A 21,725-nucleotide genomic window follows, 5' to 3' on the forward strand; every position below is an offset into this window, starting at 1 on the left:
TACAATCTTAGATTTTAATGATCTTTATATCCACGCGTTCATAATTAAGTTTAATACAATTTTCGTTTAGTTTACTCTCGTTAAAAAACAATGTATTTTTACTTACAATTTTATAAAAAAAATGTTCATACATATATTCATAAAGAACACATGGATATAAAGATCGTAATTAAAAATATATTAATTTTTAAGGGCAGTAATCTAAACGAAAGTTTTAGTATACTCAAATATGAACATGTAGATATAAATACCGTTAAAATCCGAAATCATATGAAGAAGTTACAACGTTCAGAGCACAAGACCTAAGTCAAACCACAAGACCTATGCAGCCGAAGCGGTAGTGGCCATAAGCATCAACAACTTTGAACACTTTATTAGTGACTGTCTCACGTAGGATATCGTGAGCAAAATATAAAAAACCAGACATAACAACTGAATGTGTACAAAAACAACAAAGACTTATTTTGCAACAAAAAAACATTAAAGACTAAATGTGCAAAAAAAATGAAGAACTAAATGTGCACAAAGTGAGAAATATATTACTCTATTAAGTCATTTTTTCGGTTTACCTAGAATACCCGGTCATAAGGACTGAATGTCTATAGTTTAACAAGTTGAAGGGGTAAATCTGAACAAAAAAAAAATTAGTGACTACACGTGTACAAATCGAAAATTATATTACCCTTTTAAGTCATTATCATTTTTTCAATTAAAGTTATTTTATTGAAAAATTCCAACAATAACCTTTTCTATTATAGATGTTTTGAGTTGGTTCTATTTGGAATGCGTTATGGATTGAATTGGGTGACGTTCCAGATTTCATACTTAGATATATGTAGACCGTGCATTGGGTATCAGTGAATCGTGAACTGGGTGGATGGGAACATGAGTGGGACACGTTGATTTTGGCCTTTTCCCAACCTAATCCAGTTCGAATTCATCTTTGAAATGTATATGCTTTTGATTATCCTTTACATTATAAATAAGAGTAAATTATTGAAATCGTCCTTATGGTTTGGGTAAAATTACGCATTTGGTCCCTAACATTTTTTTTTTTGCACTCGGACAATCCTTGTGTTTTGTTTTCGTTTCGTTTTTGGTCCCCGACCGACTTAAAATGACCATACTACCCTTAGTATATATTTTATGTATTTTTCTAATTGTTAATATTAATTAATTTATTTATTGTTATATAATTAACAAAGGTACAACCCTTTAAGTTGATGTACAACCACACTCAAAATAACTTGTTCAAAGTGCATAGGTAATCTTGATAGCCACCACCGCAAAGTTACTCTGCTGTTGTATCTCTCTTCTCTACCGGTCACCACCTCCGGAAACCACCTCTCCGGTAACCACAAAAATTAAACCTGATGCTATCTTTTTAGAAAAAAATAAATCCAAAAAAATATTGAATGAAGCAAATAAAGTCGTTATGTATTACCTGTATAATCGATTTAGTCCCTATAGTTTTTTTTTTTGCAATTAAGTCCTAATTACTGGTAAACGTAATCAAAACGGGATAATTATTGGGTTAGCCGGTACCCCACCGGTACTATGCGTATGTGGCACCTTACGTGTAAATGAGGGTTTTACCCTTCCATTTTCACTTCGTTCGTCATCTAGATAAATCGGCTGAGAGAAAAAGGTTAGGGTTTTACAGAGAGAAACATGAAGGAAGTAGGGTTTTACTGAGAGAAACGAAGGTAAACCCCGACCGTTTTTGTTAATGGTTGTCGAATCAAACGAAGTTCACCATGATTACCATGAATCATCTGAAGAATACGACTCTGAAGAATACGGCGATGATGAGGAGGTGCTCGATACTGAGCACATAGATGTGGAAATGGAAGAAGATGATTTCAAGACACAGGGTGTAACGCCCGTAGATTCGGGCTAGTCAATTTAGAGACAATGAGCGTCAAAAATGACTTTTTTATGGAAGATTATTTAAAAGGAGTAATCTTAACCAAGTTATAGTATATGTCACTAGGGTTCCGTACATATAAAGAACGCCGAAATCCGAGTTATAACAAAGAAGTTATGACCCGTCGAAGTTTTACGGCAAAACCGGCATGACACCGGGAATCGTAAAAAGTGAATTTACGATAAAATACTTTCTAGCCTTAGCGATCTAAACGAAAGTCGTAGTATATGTTAAACCGAGAGTGTGCATAAAAAGAACGTCCAAATCTGACTCCGTATGAGGAAGTTATGATTTTTCTAAGATTTAGCACAACAGTGCACAACCCGAAATTCGAATTTTAGATCGGTCGATTTTTAACCAAAACAGTCTAAACGAGAATTTAAGATCTCGTTAATAGGAATTCAACGATAAAAAGACAGTAAAAAACGGAGCTCGTATGCGAAAGATATGGACGAAACTTAGTCCCTACTCTTCGAGCGCGGCGAATTCGATACAGTTTTGTAAATCTGAGATAGAGTGAGAATTAGCCAACGGGATCTAAATGAAAGTTGTATTACTCGTAAATACCAACGCGTGGATATAAATAACGTCGATAATAGACCTCGTATGCGAAAGATATGGACAAAACTTAGTCCCTACTCTTCGAGTGCGATAAATTCGATACAGTTTTGCAAATCGGAGATAGAATGAGAATTAGCCGACGAGGTCTAAATGAAAGTTGTAGTACTCGTAAATACCAACGCGTGGATATAAAGAACGTAGAAAACGGAGCTCATACGCGGAAGATACGGACGAAACTTAGGGCCTACTCTACGAGAAAACTCCTATAAATAAGAGATGAACTCTTCATATTTTCTTCACACCATAAGCTTTTCTTTCTCTCTATAACTTCTCTCTAGACTCCCTAAAGCCCCCCTAAAGCCTAGGAAACTTTCCTAGCGCTAGAAGAAAGCCCCGGAGCGCACGAAGGCTCCGAGAAAAAGAGCTTTTTGGCTCAGAAGCTCTGCTCCAGCGGAGCCCGGTTTTTAATAAAACCCGCTGTAAGTGAAATAAGCCTACCATACTTTAAATATAGATTATATTTAAATATAATATTGTTATTATGAACCTAGAAATAAGATTTATCAGTGATTCAAAGTCGTTATACTAATTGATCTACTTACGGGAATGATGTCTAGGCTGTGATTTAGTGAGGTGTTTAAAGTGGGATTTCCAAATAGTATACTTCGTATACCAAACGGACCTTACCTCCGATATGATCCTACCTGGTTGTTCATTACTTGATAGATCATGAAAGTACACTTTGAGTTAATGATGAATCTAGACTAATAATTAGTCGCAATAAAGATTAGACTAAAACTTAGCGATAATAATGCTAGGTTTCGAGAGGGAAAATAGAATCGTAAAAGCGAAGCACTGCCCAAGTTTGGAATCATCACTTTAACAAGTGAGTGCATAGTTACTTTCATCTTACACATAGATATGAAGTATTTTATATAAATTACGTGCTATGTGTGTATACTGTCTGAATACTTGTTGTCTATGCTGAATGAAACGTTTAATACATGTTTTAAATGATCTAAACTGTATATGTACTTTATATCTACAAAATGTTTTGGGTAAAACATGGGTAGATTAGAGGTGAGATAAATGATGAGCGATGAAAGATGAGATAAATGATGAGCGATGAAAGATGAGATGAATGATGAGTGATAAAATATGGTGCGAAGCGATGACCTAAGCGATGAGCCAAAACGATGAGCCAAAGCGATGAGCCAAAACGATGAGCCAAAACGATGAGCCAAACGATGACCCAAACGATGGCCCCGTCATCTAGCAGAGTATGGATGACAACCACGAACTATTCTAGACAGTCCAGTGGAACACTAGCAGGCTCGCAACCTGTAGGTGTTGTGAACGATGTGTTCACCAGACGTTTTGAACTGCGTGTTCACCAGATGTTTTAAACTGTGTGTTCACCAGATGTAACCTGTTGTATAAACCCTGGCGACTATGAGACTTAGTGCCTAAACCCTGGCAACTATGCGACTTAGTGCCTGTTGAGTAAACCCTGGCAACGATGGATTTCGTGCCGATTCCTTAGGATGATCCTTAGGAATGAATGAACGAGGAATAACTAATTCTTAGGGTAGATCCTTAAGAGTAAAGAAGATAATGGGGATGAGTAATTGGGTTGATTGTTTGATGCTTAAACATAATAATTATATTATTGTGGGTTGAAAACCCTATGTACTCACCAGGTTTCCCAACCTGACCCACTCAAGCTTATTTGTATCACAAGTGTCGATACGAAGTTACATTACACTGAGAGATTAAAGAGGTGTAGATCACTAGTGTAAATGAATGTAAGTTCTGTTTATTCTTATGTTTCTGTATTGACAATGACATCCCAAATGTTTTAAAATGAATAAAAATACATTTCTTCGGAAATGATTTGATAACGTATTTATCATGTTTTACTGGGAACACGTTCCGCAACATTTTTATTAAAAGAAGTACTCTAATTTTTATAAAGAATAAACAAAATAGGTCTTTTATGGCCATGAAAATGGGGATGTCACACAGGGTAAAGAGAAATGCAAGGATACTTTCTTTATTCCGAGAGAAAGAGAGATGAGCATAATAAATATTGTGGAATATTATAAATTTACACAAATCATGAACTTTTGAGGCTATAAATTTAGATTAACACGAGGCTATAAATTTAGATTAACAAAACCCATGGGTTTTAAGAAATTGAGTTGCGGATTATAGCTAGGGCAACAAATTAATTAGAGTAACACATCGATATGTAATATGTTTTACATGATCGATAATAATTGCTATTGTCGATTGATGATGTCCTATTAATGTTAGCTCTGCACTTAATTAATTAATAAATGGTTTTTGGTCTAACGGTAACGAGTGACACTCTCAAATGAGAGGTCATGGGTTCAAGTCTCGTTAGGAGACATATGTAGTTTTAGGAGTACGTTAGTTTGCCGGTTCAAAAAAAATAAATAGTATATACTTGCATATCTTAAATCTTTTATTTAATAATAAAAATCCATGCATACATCGACTAAAAAGCTCCAGTTGACCACTTTTTTATCGGTCTTAGTTAGGGGTGTAACTGAGTCGAGACAACTCGTGAGATACTGAAGAGTCAAGACCGACTCGAAAAATACTCGAAATCGACTTGGTTCAAGTCGATTCGAGCTCGAGCTCCAACTACTCGAGTATATTATCGAACTAAGATTGAGTATTGGAATACTCGGCTTGTGAAAGTCGTGAGCTTAATCGAACATTGTTGTATTTACACTTTTACCATTAATTTATTTTATTCATATTTACATATTATAAAATCGACTCAAAACTCATGAGCTTAATCACATTTCTATTGTAATTTAGTTTTTCTAATAGCTAACTGAGTCGAGTCGAGTCAAATCAAACTCGAAGGCCTTATAAAGCTTGAGCTCGAGCTTTAAGTTAAGGCTTGAGTCAAGCTCGAACTCGAGTTTTTTAGTTAAGTCAAGTTTCAAGCTTGTTAGTGTTCAACTCCGCTCGACAAAATTACACCCTTAATCTTGGCCAAGTTATCCATTACTATTGTTTACATTTTAAATAAGGTTGCAGTTACACCGAAGTTTCTTTGTTTTCTTATTTGAATTCTTAAGTCCTTGAATTTCTTGATTTACATTTTCTTAGGTTCTTTAACTTTTTTTCGTTTATATAATTGTTTTGTACATGTTATTTCACAAATTGTTTTTAAAACATTATTTTTTTATTTCATTTTAAATGTTGTTTTACAATTAGTTGATAACTTTACTTTTATATGTTCTTTTCACAATTCGTTTTTATACTTTATTTCATCATTGTTACAACGTGAATTTTTAAATTTGATTTTATTTGTTTTTTTCAAAATTTGTGTTTACAAGTTCATTTTTTGTAACTTGATGGCTCAAGCAAGGTTTGGCAACGAATTATGAAAAAATAAATATGTTCAAACCAAATAAAAATATTGAAAGTGTAAAGATGAATTATGAAATACATATAACAAAATAAAGTTGTAAAAACGGATGATGAAAAAACATGTAAAAATGAAAGTGTAAAAGTGAATTTATGAAAGAAAAAAAAAACATGTAAAAACAAAGTTGTAAAAAGTATTGTGTAAAAACATTATTTTTTTTATTTCATTTTAAATATTATTTTACAATCTGTTTACAACTTTATTTTTATAAGTTCTTTCACAATTTGTTTTTATACTTTATTTCATCATTTTTACAACCTTGTTTATTAAAGGCTACACAATTTGTTTTTATACTTTATTTCATCATTTTTACAACCTTGTTTATTAAAGGCTAAATAATGAGAATATCAGCTTAGAACTTTAAAATTAATATAGGTTTTTATTATCAATCAAATATTCTCAAATCTCAACTAATTGTATAAACTTGGAGATAAAGGTATCTCGGAAAGTTGATGAGTCCGAACAAAAAGCAATTTTTGATTCAAATAGAGTGCTTCGAATCATGTGGATCCGAACTGAATCCATAATCTTAAAAACACGACCGACAAAAGTAAAAGGAAATTAGTTTCTCGGTTGGGTGGTCGGATTCACAATGGATACACGGGTTCAAGTGAACTCGAAATTGAATGTAATGGATTCATTATGTCGGATGCATGGGATACTGGTTATAGAATGCAATTGGCAATGTATATTGTCTCAATTCAAGACCACAACCAACAAAAAAGGAGCTGCATAGTTAAATATCCATATGAAGCCAAAGAAAGAGTGAGTGTACCGAGGAGAAAGTACTAGCATTGTCTTGTCTCCCATAAAAACTACAGTCGACAAAAAAAAACATATGAGAGACAAGGCAGATGGGACCCGACAACAGGTGAGCTGTCACTAGACTTGTTGGCGCGTGCCTCTCACGAATGAAAATTGAGAGTGAACATCGTTGTTTGTCCTTTTAGACGACATTAAATGCCTATCAGACTCCAATATGCCTACATGCATGCGTGAACCACCGGTTGTCCTTGTAGTCAACATGGAGCATTTATGAGAGTTGAGGGCCCACAAGGAGAAGCTTTTCGCAAGCAGGCTGAAGCGTGGGCTTCACACACTTTTACCAGAAGTTGCTAAGACTGTTAGGTCCAAAAAATGTTGCGTCAAATGTATGCTTTTTATAGTTTCGTTCATTCCGAAATGGTCCTGTCCAGGTTCAGAATTGCTGAGTAGTCTAGTCTATATATAGCGCATGCATGTAACATTTTAGGGTTACGCTTTGAAAACCCTAACGCCTTTTGTAAGCTCTCACAGAAAAGTTTCGTCTTTAAGAACTCTTCTAGAGCTGTTTCAATCTAAGCATTAGGCGCACTTTTGATCAATATTGTTCTTGTCTTTAATTCACGTCATTAATATAGAATCTATCGATCTTTATTGTTTTCGCAATTGGTATCAGAGCAGGAGATAGTGTAATCAATTCGCTATTCTTCTGTCGAGTAAAGGGTTTTTTTAGGGTTTTACGGTTTTCTTATATATGTTTTTATTGTCTCAATCGATTGTAGATACCAGATCTAGATCTCTAGATTTCCCTTGAACTCGATTCAAGGTTTACACATCTGGTTCTATATTTGTTTCAGTGAATTCTTGATAATATGTCTAACAACGATCCTCACTCTCTTTCATTCAATCTATCTAGCAACATTGGATCCACGACAAGGATTCCAATTCTTTTTCCAGAGGACTATGAGGTCTGGGCTCTTCACTTTGAAGACTATGTTCTTGGAATCGAAGAACATGGTTCTGTTGGGTTATGAGCATTACATCAATCCTATGGTGCACATGCAAACCTTAATGCTTGGATCTAGTTTTTCTAATTTGTACATGCAATAATTTGTCTAAGACTTGCAAACCCTAATCTAGCATATCAAAATCGAAATCAACATAAATAAACTAGTAAGAATGTTACCTTGATTGTATCTTGAAGATCCTTGAGCTTTTGAGAACCTACCACCTCAAATGCGATGCCTCTAATGAATAACAAGCACCAAAGCAATTGGATGATCTTGGAGTGAGAGGAGGAAGGCTCAAAATCGACTTTATGATCTCTAGGGTTCAAGTGGTAGCCGAAATTGTGAAGCATAGGGTCCTTTATATAGGTGCAGAGTTAGGGTTTCAGTCAAAGACCTAATCTGGTTGCTTAGGCTCTAAGTAGCCCACAAGATCTTTCTAGAATCCCTAGCTTGGACGATTTCTATATGGGCTCCCATATAAAATCGTCCATCCCTTTCCTAAGGGATCTACAACCCATATTGCAACTATCTTATAATTACAATATCAGTCCCCCAAATTTAATTAATATCTGTTGACCACAAAATTAATTCTAAATTAATTCTTGACCAATATTAATTAAACAAATATGATTTCTCCTTTAATATATTTATCAAATAATATATTAATAAACCATAATAACCTCTTTCTCCATTATTCATCCAGTCAAGTTGCTCTGGTGAAGGCAACCCAAAAGGACCATGCTACAATCGAGTCAAGTACAAACCAAATATAGTTATGGCTTAGACACCTAATCCAATAGGTTCCACGATATGTCAAGCAATGATGAAGGAAACTTTCATGCATATGGGTACTAGAAAAGTAATCAAAACTCTGAATGATTACATTGAACTTATTGTTGAATAGACTAACGTTCCACAGGAGGAGAAGGATAAGTTAATGTGTAATATAAAGGCAATGAGAATTATTCGATTTTTTCTTCCTCCAGACACTTTTTGTCTTGTTAGTGCATGTGATACTGCAAAACGTAATTGGGATAGGCTGAAGGAGTTGTATTCAGGTGATGTTGATTTAGAACACTCTTTGCAAACAATGCTCTTATCGGAGTTTGGATCATTTGTACAAAAACTTGATGAGAAGTTAGATCAGACGTTCAATCGCTTCAATCATTTGTTAAGCAGAATGCTCAAACACAATCTTGAGTGTCAAGTTATTAAACAGAAAGTCACGTTCATTTATGGACTCAGATCCGAATGGAAGGCTATTTTTTCCACTGTTAAGGCACACGAACAATTCAAAAGCAACTCATTGGCCAAACTCGTGGGTATTCTAATATCTCACAAAGATGAAGTTACTAAGGAAGTGAAGCTTGTTTCTAGTGTTGGATCCTTGGCATTAATTGCGAAAGGAAAGAAGTCAGCAGAAGATGATTCTGAATCTGACTTTTCGAATAGTGAAATCTCAAAAGAAGAGTAGGCTCTAATGGTGTCCAATCCTAAGAAGTTCTTTAAGAAGAATTTATCTCGTTACAGAAATAAGTTCAAACAGGGCAATTCCAATTCAGAAAATCCAAGGGATGAGAGTTACAAGAACTCTCAGAATGACGAAGAGAAAAAGGAAAAGAAGTTATTGGGTGACTCGGGTTATGATTGTAATTACTGTCATGGAAAGAATCACTTTGCGAAGGAATGCATGCTAAGGAAGCAGAATGAGAATAAGGAAAAGGAGAAAGATGAAGCGTATTACGTTCAGAAGATAGAGGAACTCAAGAAGAAAAATGTATCAAATGCAAAGCTAATGTTTATAGTGCAAGAGGAAAGTGATGATGGTAGAGTCGAAGTTTGGTCTACAGACTCAGAGGATGATGAGGTAAGGAAACCCACCCATGGCGGGTGTTTTGTTGTGAACTCAAAGAAGCATGGATATGAAGGCAAGTACTTGATGATTCAAAATAGTGTTTCGGAACCAAGAGGATATGCAACGGAGGGTGGAAAGGCTTCGGAAAGCTGTTTTGTTGCGAAGACAGTCACGGAGCAGGTGAAAGAGTGCGAGAAGGTGGTCGACAAGGTACATTCTATTCTCAAATCTCTTAACATTCCTACGTCCCGTTATTATTTTGAATTAGACGATTTACGATAGGGGTGTGTGCGGTGCGGTTTGGTGCGGTTTAGAGCCAAAACCATAAACCGCACCGCATATGCGGTTTGAGTTATTTAGAAAACCGCAAACTGCACCATGAACGTTCAAAACCGCATTATGCGGTGCGGTTTGGTGCGGGCGGTTTATGCGGTTTACATGCGGTTTTGCGGTTTGACTAATTATTTACTTTAAATTTAATGATAATACTATCATTGTCATCAGTAACGGCTCACTAAGTGGTCATTAAGAAATTTGGTGGTCAAATAATTGTGGTCATTAACTACTTATGAATATACATAAGTTAAGAAAACATAGTGACCATAAAATAATGGTCATTGAATCTTAGTTGAAAATGAATTTGAGACAAAAAAAATATGGTAACTGCGTTCAATTTTCGATTAATTAAGATTACATTTTAAAAACTTAAGATAATGTCACTAATTTAGGACATGTCAAAATATTTTCGAATATATATATATATATATATATATATATATATATATATATATATATATATATATATATATATAATCATTAATTGATTTTATCAATGCGGTGCGGTTTAAACCGCAATTTTGTAATCGTAAACCGCAAACCGCACCGCATAATGCGGTTTAACAAAAATACAAACTGCAAACCGCACCGCGACTGTTTTAAACCGCGTTATGCGGTGCGGTTTGGTGCGGTGCGGACGGTTTATGCGGTTTGTGCGGTTTATTGCACACCCCTAATTTATGATATACTATTTCTAATTTTAGTGATAGTTTAAAAAGAACTCATCTTAGTAATTCTAATATGAATGATCAACTTAACAGGGTAACATTTAAGAGTGAAGAGAGAAGATTAAGAATAGAGGCATTGGAAGTAGAGCTCATTAGATGAAGAGATGATATCATTTACCTTAAAAGAGATAGTATTGCACTTTTGAAATAGAGGAATATTTTTTGTTTGACTGCTAAACGTTTATATTTTAATATTACTCAATTGCATTTGAATTGTGAAATAGGGAAAGGTTTGCATAAAATGATTTTACCCTTTCTTGAATTGAAAGAGGATGAAATCGGTGCTGAATGCTATAAATGTGAATCGATTGTTTCTTCAGTTGACGTTTCTGATTCTTATAGGGTTGGACTTGAGAAAATCGAGGAATATAGATAAAGAAGAAATCAAATTAAGTGCTATGCAGAAATATCACTTATTATGCAAGAAATTAAAGTCAGAAAATACTTTTGATTTCGAAAACATTTCTGAATTTGATGAAAGTGAAATGAGTGAAATATCTGTAGAGGATGAAATTGATTGTTGTGCTTTTGTGCAATATTTTGATGAACCTAAGAATAATCTAATTTCAGAAAACTCAATCGAATTCGTTCGAATTGTTGAAAACAAAGGTTCTAAAGTTTTGAAAGAAGAAGCAACTGTTTTTTCCGAGAGTACAAAATTTTCCAAATCAAGTTTTTGTAAAGAAATGACTGAATAAAAATGACACATCTGAACTAACGTCCCTGGCTGCTAATGATAATGTGAACGGGTGTGACGAATTCTTCTGGTCAAAGCCGATAGATAATGCGGATAAAACAAAATGTCTTTCAGAAATGACCTCTTGGAAAACAAAAGGGAAATACGTTTCAGCACCATTGAATCGTGTGGACCTTTGTTACGATAAGGTCGGACCAAGTGGCACAAAAGATGTTTCAAATGAAACCTCTTCGCAACAGAATGAAACGCCAGTCAGAAAAGAAAAACTGAAAGCTAACATTCATAAATCTGCTGAAGAATTAATTGCAAAGAAAAGGCAGTTGAATGCTAGATATAGAAAGATTTTAAAAGAAAGAAAGCGTTTTTGGAAGAAAATGAATTCCAATCAAAGTTCTGTCAACTCAACACAATCTTCTAATCAAAATAAAGATTCGTCTCAAATTCCGAAATCAAAATCCAAGTGTTCACCTAAACCACAGTTTTCAAAACCTCTCACCAAAACAAAAATTCTAAGGTTGAAAACAAAGTTGCTTTAGAACCAGAGATTACTCTCAAGGAATACGAAGCCAAGTTGAAAAAGGAAGAAAAAGAATTTTCAAAAAGAATGGCACCAAAAATCAAAGAATATATTCAACGAAAATCTAATTTTGTTGAAATTAATCTTTGTGACAAAAAGGTTGAAGTTTTCAAAATGGATAAAGGGATGAATCGTACTTTGAAAAGAAAATCCTTTTGGGTTGACAAAACAAAAAAATTTCCTGTTCAAAAGAAATCCTCAGAAGGACCCAAATTGGTTTGGGTTCCTAAAACTCTCTAAATTTTGCAGGTTATGCGTGACGAACAATATGATTCAGAATGGTATATCGATAATGGTTGTTCTCGTCACATGACTGGGAGGAAAAAGAACTAAGAGAGTTTCGTACTATAAAAGATGGCTGAAGAGTGAAGTTTGGAAAGAACGCCACTGGAGAAATAAAAGGCTATGGAATGATAACGAATGGAGAATTCTCAATTCGGAAGGTAGCATATGTTGAAGGCTTGCAACACAATCAGTGTTTCGCAATTGGTTGTTGGTACATGTCTAAATGTATCTTTTGATGAAGAAGGTTCAGAAATCATAGAGAAGAAATCTAAAGCTATTCTTCTGAAGTCAAAAAGGAAGGGGGGGATGTATCCTCTGAATTTGAATCCAATAAAAGGGAAACCATCTATTTGCTTGCTTACGAAAACATCTTTGGATGATAGTTAACTATTGAACAGGAGGCTTTCCCATATGAACTTCAAGGATATTAACAAGCTTGTCATTAGTGATCTTGTTCATGGTCTACCTATTCTGAACTTCGAAAAGGAACATGTGTGTGCTGCCTGTGAGCTCGAAAAACAGAGCAGGAAGAGTCACTCATCTATCATAAATACAAAAATCATTGAACCACTAGAACTATTGCATATTGATCTTTGTGGTCCATCAGCAATCGAGAGTATTGGTGGTAACAAATATATTTTGGTTATTGTTGATGATTTTTCTAGATTCACCTGGGTGTTCTTTCTTAAACAAAAATCTGATGCAACTCAGAAGCTGATAGATTTCATCAAGCAGGTTGATCTTCAATTACGAAAGCCTGTTTGGAAAATTCATAGTGATAACGGTTCGGAATTCAAAAATCATGCATTTGAAGAATTCTTAACTGGCAAAAGGATTGCTCACAACTTCTCTTCTCCTTACACTCCACAGCAGAACGGTGTAGTTGAAAGACGAAATCAGTCTCTTTGTGAAGCTGCAAGAGCAATGCTTTCATTTGCAAATCTTCCTTTATACTTCTGGGCTGATGCTGTTGCAACCGCTTGTTTTACTCAGAACCGTTCTTACATCAACAAAAGATTTCTGATTACTCCATACGAAATTCTTAACAATTGGAAACGTAACATTAAATTTTTTCATGTGTTTGGTTCTAGGTGCTTTCTATTCAATTCCAAAGGAAATCAGAACAAATTTGACGAAAAATCAGATGAAGGAATTTTTATGGGATATTCACTAACTTCAAAGGCATATCGAGTTCTAAACAAAAGGTCCTAAGCAACCAATTCCAAATGAACCTCAACCAGAACCTTCTGATGCTTCCGTCCAGGGGGAGAGTTCCGCTCCAAACCTCAATTCTGATGATCCACTCCACGGGGGGAGAGTTCAATTATGAACAACAGGTCACATGCAAACTTCCAGGGGGGAATGAAAATAATGACTCGGATGTACAATCAAAATTTGAAGAAGTTTATGCTGAAATTGATCCTGACTATGATCAGAACTACCCTCCAATGGCAAAATGGAGTAAAGATCATCCACGATCTCAAGTAATCTGATACTAATCTTCAGGATTTTTGACTCGCTCTCAACAAAAAGCGAAACAAACTGCATTATTTTCAAAATTGGAATTTTGCATGTTTAATTCTTTTATTTCTAAAATTGAGCCTAAAACTGTTAAAATTGCTCTTGATCATGTAGATTGGGTTCAAGCGATGCAAGAAGAACTCAATGAATTCGAAAGAAATAAAGTATGGAGATTGGTCCCCACTCTGAATAATGCATATGTAGTTGGAATGAAATGGGTGTTTCGAAATAAGATGGATAAAGAAGGAAACGTAATTCACAACAAGGCAAGGTTGGTAGTTAAAGGTTACTGTCAAGATGAAGGAATCGACTACGAAGAGATGTTCGCACCGGTGGCTAGACTGTCAAATAGATGTGAAGTATGCATTTCTGAATGGAGAGCTTAAAGAAACAGTCTATATTGAACAACCACCAGGTTTTGTGAACGAAAGATTTCCGAATCATTGCTATGTTCTCGATAAAGCGGTATATGGTCTTAAAAAAGCTCAGATGGCATGGTTTGAAACTCTGACTCGTTTCCTTAATTAATCTAAATTTAAACAAGGTATTGTTGATCCTACCTTCTTTCGTAAGAAGGAGGGTAACCATCTATTGATTGTTCAGATTTACGTTGATGACATTATTTTCGAATCTACTAATTCCAGCTTAAGAGTTGAATTCCGAAAACTAATGGAAACTAAATTTGAAATGACTTCTATGGGTAAAATTAACTTTTTCCTTGGCTTAAATATAAGACAGAGTTCAGAAGGTATATTCATCAATCAAGAAGCCTTCGCTAAGACTTTATTAGCGAAATTCGGAATGGTGGGTGATTCTAAAGTCAAAGTTCCAATGGCGTTCGGAACGAAACTCACTCCTTCTCTTGATAAACCAACAGTTTATATCACTTTCTATCGACAAATGATTGGGTCTCTATTGTATTTAACTTCCAGATGTCATGACATCATGTTTGTTGTGTGTTACTGTGCTCGATTTCAAGCCAATCCTCGAGAACCTCATATGTTGGAAGTTAAAAATATATTTCGGTATCTGAAGCGGACTAATTCTCTTGGTCTATGGTATCCATCGAATTCTGCATTCTTTGTGCAAGCATACTCCGATGCTGACCTAGGTGGATGTGGCCTTGATCGGAAAAGCACTTCTGGGGGATGTCGGTTTCTGGATGGCAAGCTTGTTAGTTGGTAATCTAAGAAGCAGACATGTGTAACCTTATCGACGGATGAAGCTGAATACATTGTAGCATCATCTTGTACATACCAAGTAATGTGGATTCAGAGCCAGCTTAGAGATTATGGAATTAACATGAATAGAATACCTCAGTATTGCGATTCCAAAAGTGCTATAAGAATTTGCCACAATCCAGTGTAACACTCCAAGAAAAAGCTTATAGCACTGAGATATCACTTCATAAAGGATCATGTCGAGGATGGGAATGTCGAAGTTCATTTTGTTAGATCATCGTATCAATTGGCTGATATCTTCACAAAGGTCCTACCTGAAGCATCATTCAATCGGATTTTACAAGGGTTAGGAATAATAGAAGCTGACTCGGTTCCGAAACAAACTTCATAATTACCGGAGTTACTGTTCATGCTCTGAATGGTTCCGAGCTTCGGAATGTTTCGGAACTCGCTGTTCACATTCCGATTGGTTCCGAGCTTCGGAATGCTTCGGAAGCTATTGTTCATCCTCATTTCGGAACGCCGTATATCATTTGTAAATCAAGTCTCTTCTGACTTGTTCCGAGCTTCAGAATGGTTCGGAAGTCGCTGTTCATTTGTGTTTCTAAATTCATTTATCTTTGATATTTTTCTATTATTTCTGGTTTTCATTTTTTTTTCAGAACATCAAAAACCTCAAAAATATTTTTCGTTAGTTTAAATTTTCATTTTCTTTAGAAAATTCAAAATTCAAAATACTTTATTTGTTTCTGCATTTTCTTTTCAAAAATCAAAAACACCAAAAACATTTTATTTTCAAGAAATTAACGTTCTTTTCTCAGGTTAATTTTCTCCTTTACCTACATTCAGAACGAAGTGGCAGGTATGATTCTGAAACTATATAATAGCTAAGCGTCCCTAGAAGCATGTTGTTGCATGTTGTCCCAAGCCTCTTAGACTCTATGTTCGAAGCCTTAATGAAACTTTCATTCCGGTCGTCTCTTCCCAATCAGGCTATTAAATCACATAAGTCATCGAGCTACCTTACTCTTGTCACATTGAGTTAAGATTTTACTGCTTTGTCATACAAATATAGCAGATGTACATTATCTTCTTCGGAACCAATCTATATATTCTCCATCATTTTCGTGTTCATAAACATAACCCTTGAGACTCTCGGAAATTACCACTGCGGTTTATGGTTACACAACATCTGTGTTCATAATCTTTAAATTGTTATCACCACGATTTCGAGTGAAACCCAAAATGTAACGCCCGGTTCCTGGTATATATTTCAAATCAATTTATTCATTTTGTACAGGAACTCGACGTGTTGGAGGCCCCAAACTCGTCGAGTAGGAATGGAATTTGGACGCGGGATTTAAAGTCTACTCGTCGAGTCGAGAGCCTCAACTCGACGAGTAGGGCTGCCAAAATGAAACCCTAATTTTCAGGGTTTAGCACCCTATTTAAACACCTTAACCTCCAAAGGTCGGCCTCATTTACAGCCTCCATCATCCCAAACCCTAGCCAGAAAATCCTAATCCATTGTTGAGTGTTTTGAGCCATTTTATGCAGTCTTTGTGATTTTGAAGCTTGTCAAGGAAGGAGAAGCTTGGGGATTCAAGAGGAAGCTAGTAGATCCAGAGTTTGAGCTGCATTTCTGACTCATTTGAGGTATAAATTTGATACCTTGGCTTTCTATTACTTAGATCTTCATTTAGGGTAGTATGTTGTCACTTTTGGGCCATATTGAAGTCATTTTCGGGATTTGAGTATATCATGAAGTTGTGACTTCAGCTCTAGGCACTAATGAGCTTGTGAGGCTTAAAGTTGCCAGCTTTATCAAGCCTTGGCCCTTCTCCATGCCCTAGATCTCTTTCATAGCTTAGTTTTGGTGTTTCTAACTTCACGACACCATGCATAGACGTAAAGTTAGTAACTTTACGTGGTAACATAGTCCTAGAGGACCAGATCTATGGTTTGGAAGCATTGAACTCGATTGGAAGTGACTGAATGGATTTAGACTAAAGGGAACTCGACGAGTTGTTCATCCAACTCAGCGAGTTGGATCGTGGTCCCCAACCTTTTCTGTTTTTAAGCAAACTCGGCGAGTCTAGGAGATGAATCAACGAGTTGGCCATGATTTTTGAGTTTTGAAGATTAAAGAACTCGACGAGTTGTAGTGAAATGTCCTGATTCTGTTGATAGGAGAAGCTCGAGTTCGTGCAAGAACTCGAAAAGTTGGATCGCGATTTAAGAGGTTTATGATATATGGGACTCGGCGAGTTGATGGACCAACTTGGCGAGTTGAGTCAACCCAGAAGGTTGACTTTGACCAGAACATTGACTTTAACCAAAAGGTTGACTTTGACTTAGACTTTGACCAGAGTTGACTCTTAAGGGGGTCATGAGTATGAAAGGGTAATAAAAGGAGATGTTTATGTGTAGGAGTTTGAGGAGAGTTGATTCCAGAACCGAGGGCAGTTCAGCTACTTCACGACATTTGAGGTGAGTTACCTTCCAGTAGAAGTGGGTATAAGGCACCAATGCCGGCCCACTAGTAGGAGATTATAGTTGAGATGATTGTCTTTGTGATACTTGTCTGGTATGCTACTATCTGTTATGTTTTGTGTGCTAGTATGCTATGATGTTACGTGATAGTAGCAGTAGGGGTGACATAGTCCCCGGTTACCGGTTGAAAGAGACCAAAGGGATAGACAGTACCCATATATGCCTAGCAGTATGCTTATGATATGTTATTATGTGGTAGTGGTAGGGGATGAAATAGTCCCCGTAACCGGTTGAGATAAACCGAAGGGGTACGTCGGACACCCCGGTATGTCTAACAGGGGTAGGTTGAGCACCCCGATATGCTCAGCAGGGTAGGCCGAGCACCCAGATATGCCTGACCGTATGTTTATTGTATGATATGTGGTATAATGGGGGAACTCACTAAGCTTTGTGCTTACGGTTTACATTTTTGGTTTCAGGTACCTCTTCTTCGAAGGGAAAGGAGCCGGCAGGACTGCAGCGCATCACACACATGATTTTCCGCACATGAGATTCTTGGGATTTGTAGTTTGACATTATTTTCCTATGATATGTTTTTGTGATAGTTGACTTATGGTTTTTCATGATATGAGATAACATTGATGGCATTTTCAGTAATCTGTTTTATGAATCTTTAAATCAAAAATGAAATTTTTGGTCTTGAATTTTGGGATGTTACAAGTTGGTATCAGAGCCTTGGTTTGAGGGATTCGGACACACCTTCGGGGGTGTGTGGGCTCAAATCGAGGATTTGAAAAGTTTTTATAAAAAATAAATTTTCTAAGAATTAAAATTAAATTGATAAAGAACAAGGAGTGTGATGCGTGCAATCAGCCGAGCTCAAGTAAGTTTTCCCCAATATACCCATACATGTTATGTTATGATATGATATGATTACGAGAAGTGCATGCTAGATTAGGGCTAAGGATCTAGGAAGATGCCTCATGTGCCTGCTATATGTGCTTATTGAATTGCATGCTAAAACTGATTAGTCAGCGATACGATAGTCTGATTAGGGTATGCTTGGTTATGGTTACTCAATGCTCGAATGTTGCTTGCTTTGTGCTTGTAGGAGTTCTAGTTATCTTTAATTAACTAGTAAACGAATACGTTAAGTTACATATTACGAGGACTAAATAATTTCAGAAGGTTAGGTCTAACCCTATTTCGCAGCTCTTGTTTGAGTCCAACCGTTGCAGGGTAGGACCTCTCATTCGAAGAATTGTCTGGTCTTAGTAATATGTAATGGTATTCGCAAGCTAGTTAGGGAGAGATAGCATTGACTTCTTATGCAGCTGATGGCGGAGAGTGGGTCGGAGATTACCCTAGGGTAAGCCTAGGATGAGATTAGCGTGGAGAGAAATAGTAGTAGAAGGGACTTGGTGAAGTCAAGGCAATCCTTGAGGAAAGTACAGATAGATGTGGAAGGTAGTATGGGCACGTACTACTGAAAGCAGAGGATCCGTACTCGAGTCAAGGAGGGCTGAGATAGAACCAGGGAACTTGTAGTGTGTATGATACCTCTCGAGGTTATGTATGACCATAACGATTATGTGTTTTGTTTCAAAATGGTGGTGACACATCACGGGACACGAGGTTCAGGGTCTGGGTCAGTTTTGGGTTCGGGTTCCAAGCCATTCGATGAGGGATTGCACGAGTTCATCGCGTCCTAGATTACGAGAGGCATCCTTGAGTCGACCCCGGTGATTTTCGGGTCGATGAAGGAGGGGATCATTGAGCTAATGGAGGATCGCCTCAGGGCATTCAGGAGCGACATGGCACTAAGCCAGTCAGGGACTCACACGCTCTCCTTCAAAGATTTCAGGGGATGTGGTGCGCCAGACGTTCACGGGGTGAAGGACCCCATTGTGGCCAGGAGATGGATTGCAGACATCGAGTCTGCATAGTTGACGAGCTTCTGCCCTGAGGGGTCGAAGGTTCGGTATGTTGCGGGATGTTTGAGAGACAAATATAGGGACTAGTGGGAGGCAGTCAGTGACACATTGGGAGCCCCAACCATTGAGGCTATGACCTAGTCGGACTTTGTGAACAGGTTTAGGGTTGAGTTTGTGCCGGCTGTGGAGCTTCAAAAGCTGGCCAGGGAGTTTCTGGATATGAGGCAGACTACTGAGTCAGTGGCGGAGATTACCGCCAAGTTCAGGGTGGGGGCCTTGCTAGTGCCTCAGTACGCGGGGGATGAGGATATGCGGAAGACCCGGTACCACGACATGTTGAGAGATGACATTCGGAAACATGTCAGCTACTCGGCATGCCCGACTTTGGATGACATGATTGCGAGGGCGAGGGAGAAGGAGATTGATATAGAGCACATCAGGAAGAGGAAGGTGGAGACAGGGCAGGCGACAGGGGTTTCTGGGAAGAAACCCAAGGGATTCGACTCGACGTCGAAGGGCCAACAGGGCCGAAGCCGCTATAGGAAGTGCGGCAAGCCATACGAGGGAATTTGGAGAGCTGGGGGATCGGTCTGCTATAAGTGCAGCAAGACTGTTCACTTTGACAGGGATTGTACTGCCCCTACCCCCACCTTTCAAACATCAGACCTGATTTGTTTTCATTGCAATAAGAAGGTCCATAAAAATGCCAACTGCCCGAGATTAACATCAGCAGCGCCAGTGGTGGCGCCAGCTCCAACGACCCTGTGGATCACAGATGGCCGACAGGGCAAGTCAGATGCTCCAGTGGTGAGGAGCCGAGCCTTCCAGTTGACCGCCGAGGAGGCGTGTGCCACACCAGATGTGGTGACAGGTATGTTTCTTCCCCCTATCTCTTATATTATGTCAATTTTGATATTTATGTTTCATGTTTTATGTATTATGTTAGGATCGTTCCATGTGAACGGTATTCCAGTATTGGTGTTATTTAACTCGGGGGCTAGCCGATCATTCGTATCCCTTGCACTCAGCAAGAGGTTTGCTGAGTCTTCAGGTACATTGGATTGTCCATTAGAGGTCAAGATTGCGGACGACTGATCCGTCCGGGCATCAGAGGTTTTCAGAGATTGCGTCTTGAGGTTGTACAACGAGCGTTACCTCATGGATTTGGTTCCCATTCCATTGCGTGGGAACAAGGTCATCATAGGCATGGACTGGTTGAGCCCAAATGGGGCCGTGATCGACGGTGAGCAGCAGTTGGTTCGGGTCAGGACCCCAAGTGGAGGAGAGTTGGTGATTCACGGCGAGAGGCCGCAGCATGGGCCAGCTTTGCGTTCAGCAGCGAGGGCTAGGGGCTACCTTCAGCAGGGTTGCGCATGTTATGTATGTTGGGTTTTGAGAACTATAACACTCATATGGTGCACATGCAACCCTAAATGATTTGGATCTATGTTTTCTCTAATTATACATGCATATTTACATTTTCCAAAGCATTCTCCCTAACTAGCATACAAATTGTCAAATGAACAATACAACTAGTTAGATAACTTACCTCTTAGAAGGACTCGTAGTTCTTGACCTTTTAAAGCTTGAGCACCCCAAGTGTGATGCCTCTAATGGTTCACAAACACCAATATACAAGAGGAGGCTTGAGAGAATAAGTTACTTAGCACAAAATCAATACACACTCTCCAAGAATGTTGTGGTTATATGTGTAACCAATTTTGGTCATGAGGGTGTGCTTTTATAGTGTAGCAAATGCTAGGGCTACACTTTGTAAACCCAAATGACCTTTCATATTACTTAGGCTCCATGGGTTAACCTCCATGGACTATCCATGGATTATCATTGGTTTAGCCCATCATAAATAACCATGGATTATTAGCCCACACTATAAGAATCATTGATTTACAAAATCAATCCCCATATATTTAATTAGTCTCTTTTGATTACAAAATTAATTCCAAATTAATTCTTGATCAATACTAATTAAATAATATGATTTCACATTAATATATTATACTTGTAATATATTAGTAAATCATGAATAACCTTATTCCCAAAAGTCCATCCTATCAAATTGCACTGGTGAAGGCCACCCAAAATGACCATTCTACAATCGGGTGAAGTACATCCCAGTTATAGTTATGGGCTTAGACACCAAATCCAACAGTCTCCCACTTGGATAAGTCTAATAACTTTAACTGCGAATGCAACTTTAGGATCCGACTTAGCAATCGTAAGCTTTCAAAAGCTGCTGTCGAACTCTGACCTAGTCAGTGATGTGTCCTTCAGATAAGGGATCATATACTCCTCTGTTCTCAAGATATCTATGCGGACAAATACATGGAACATAGTCATACTTATTGTCCTGCAGTTTGTTTCTCGATTT

Source organism: Lactuca virosa, chromosome 3 (genome assembly GCF_052849685.1).
Source record: "Lactuca virosa cultivar CGN04683 chromosome 3, Lactuca_virosa_CGN04683_v6, whole genome shotgun sequence".
Lineage (NCBI taxonomy): Eukaryota > Viridiplantae > Streptophyta > Magnoliopsida > Asterales > Asteraceae > Lactuca > Lactuca virosa.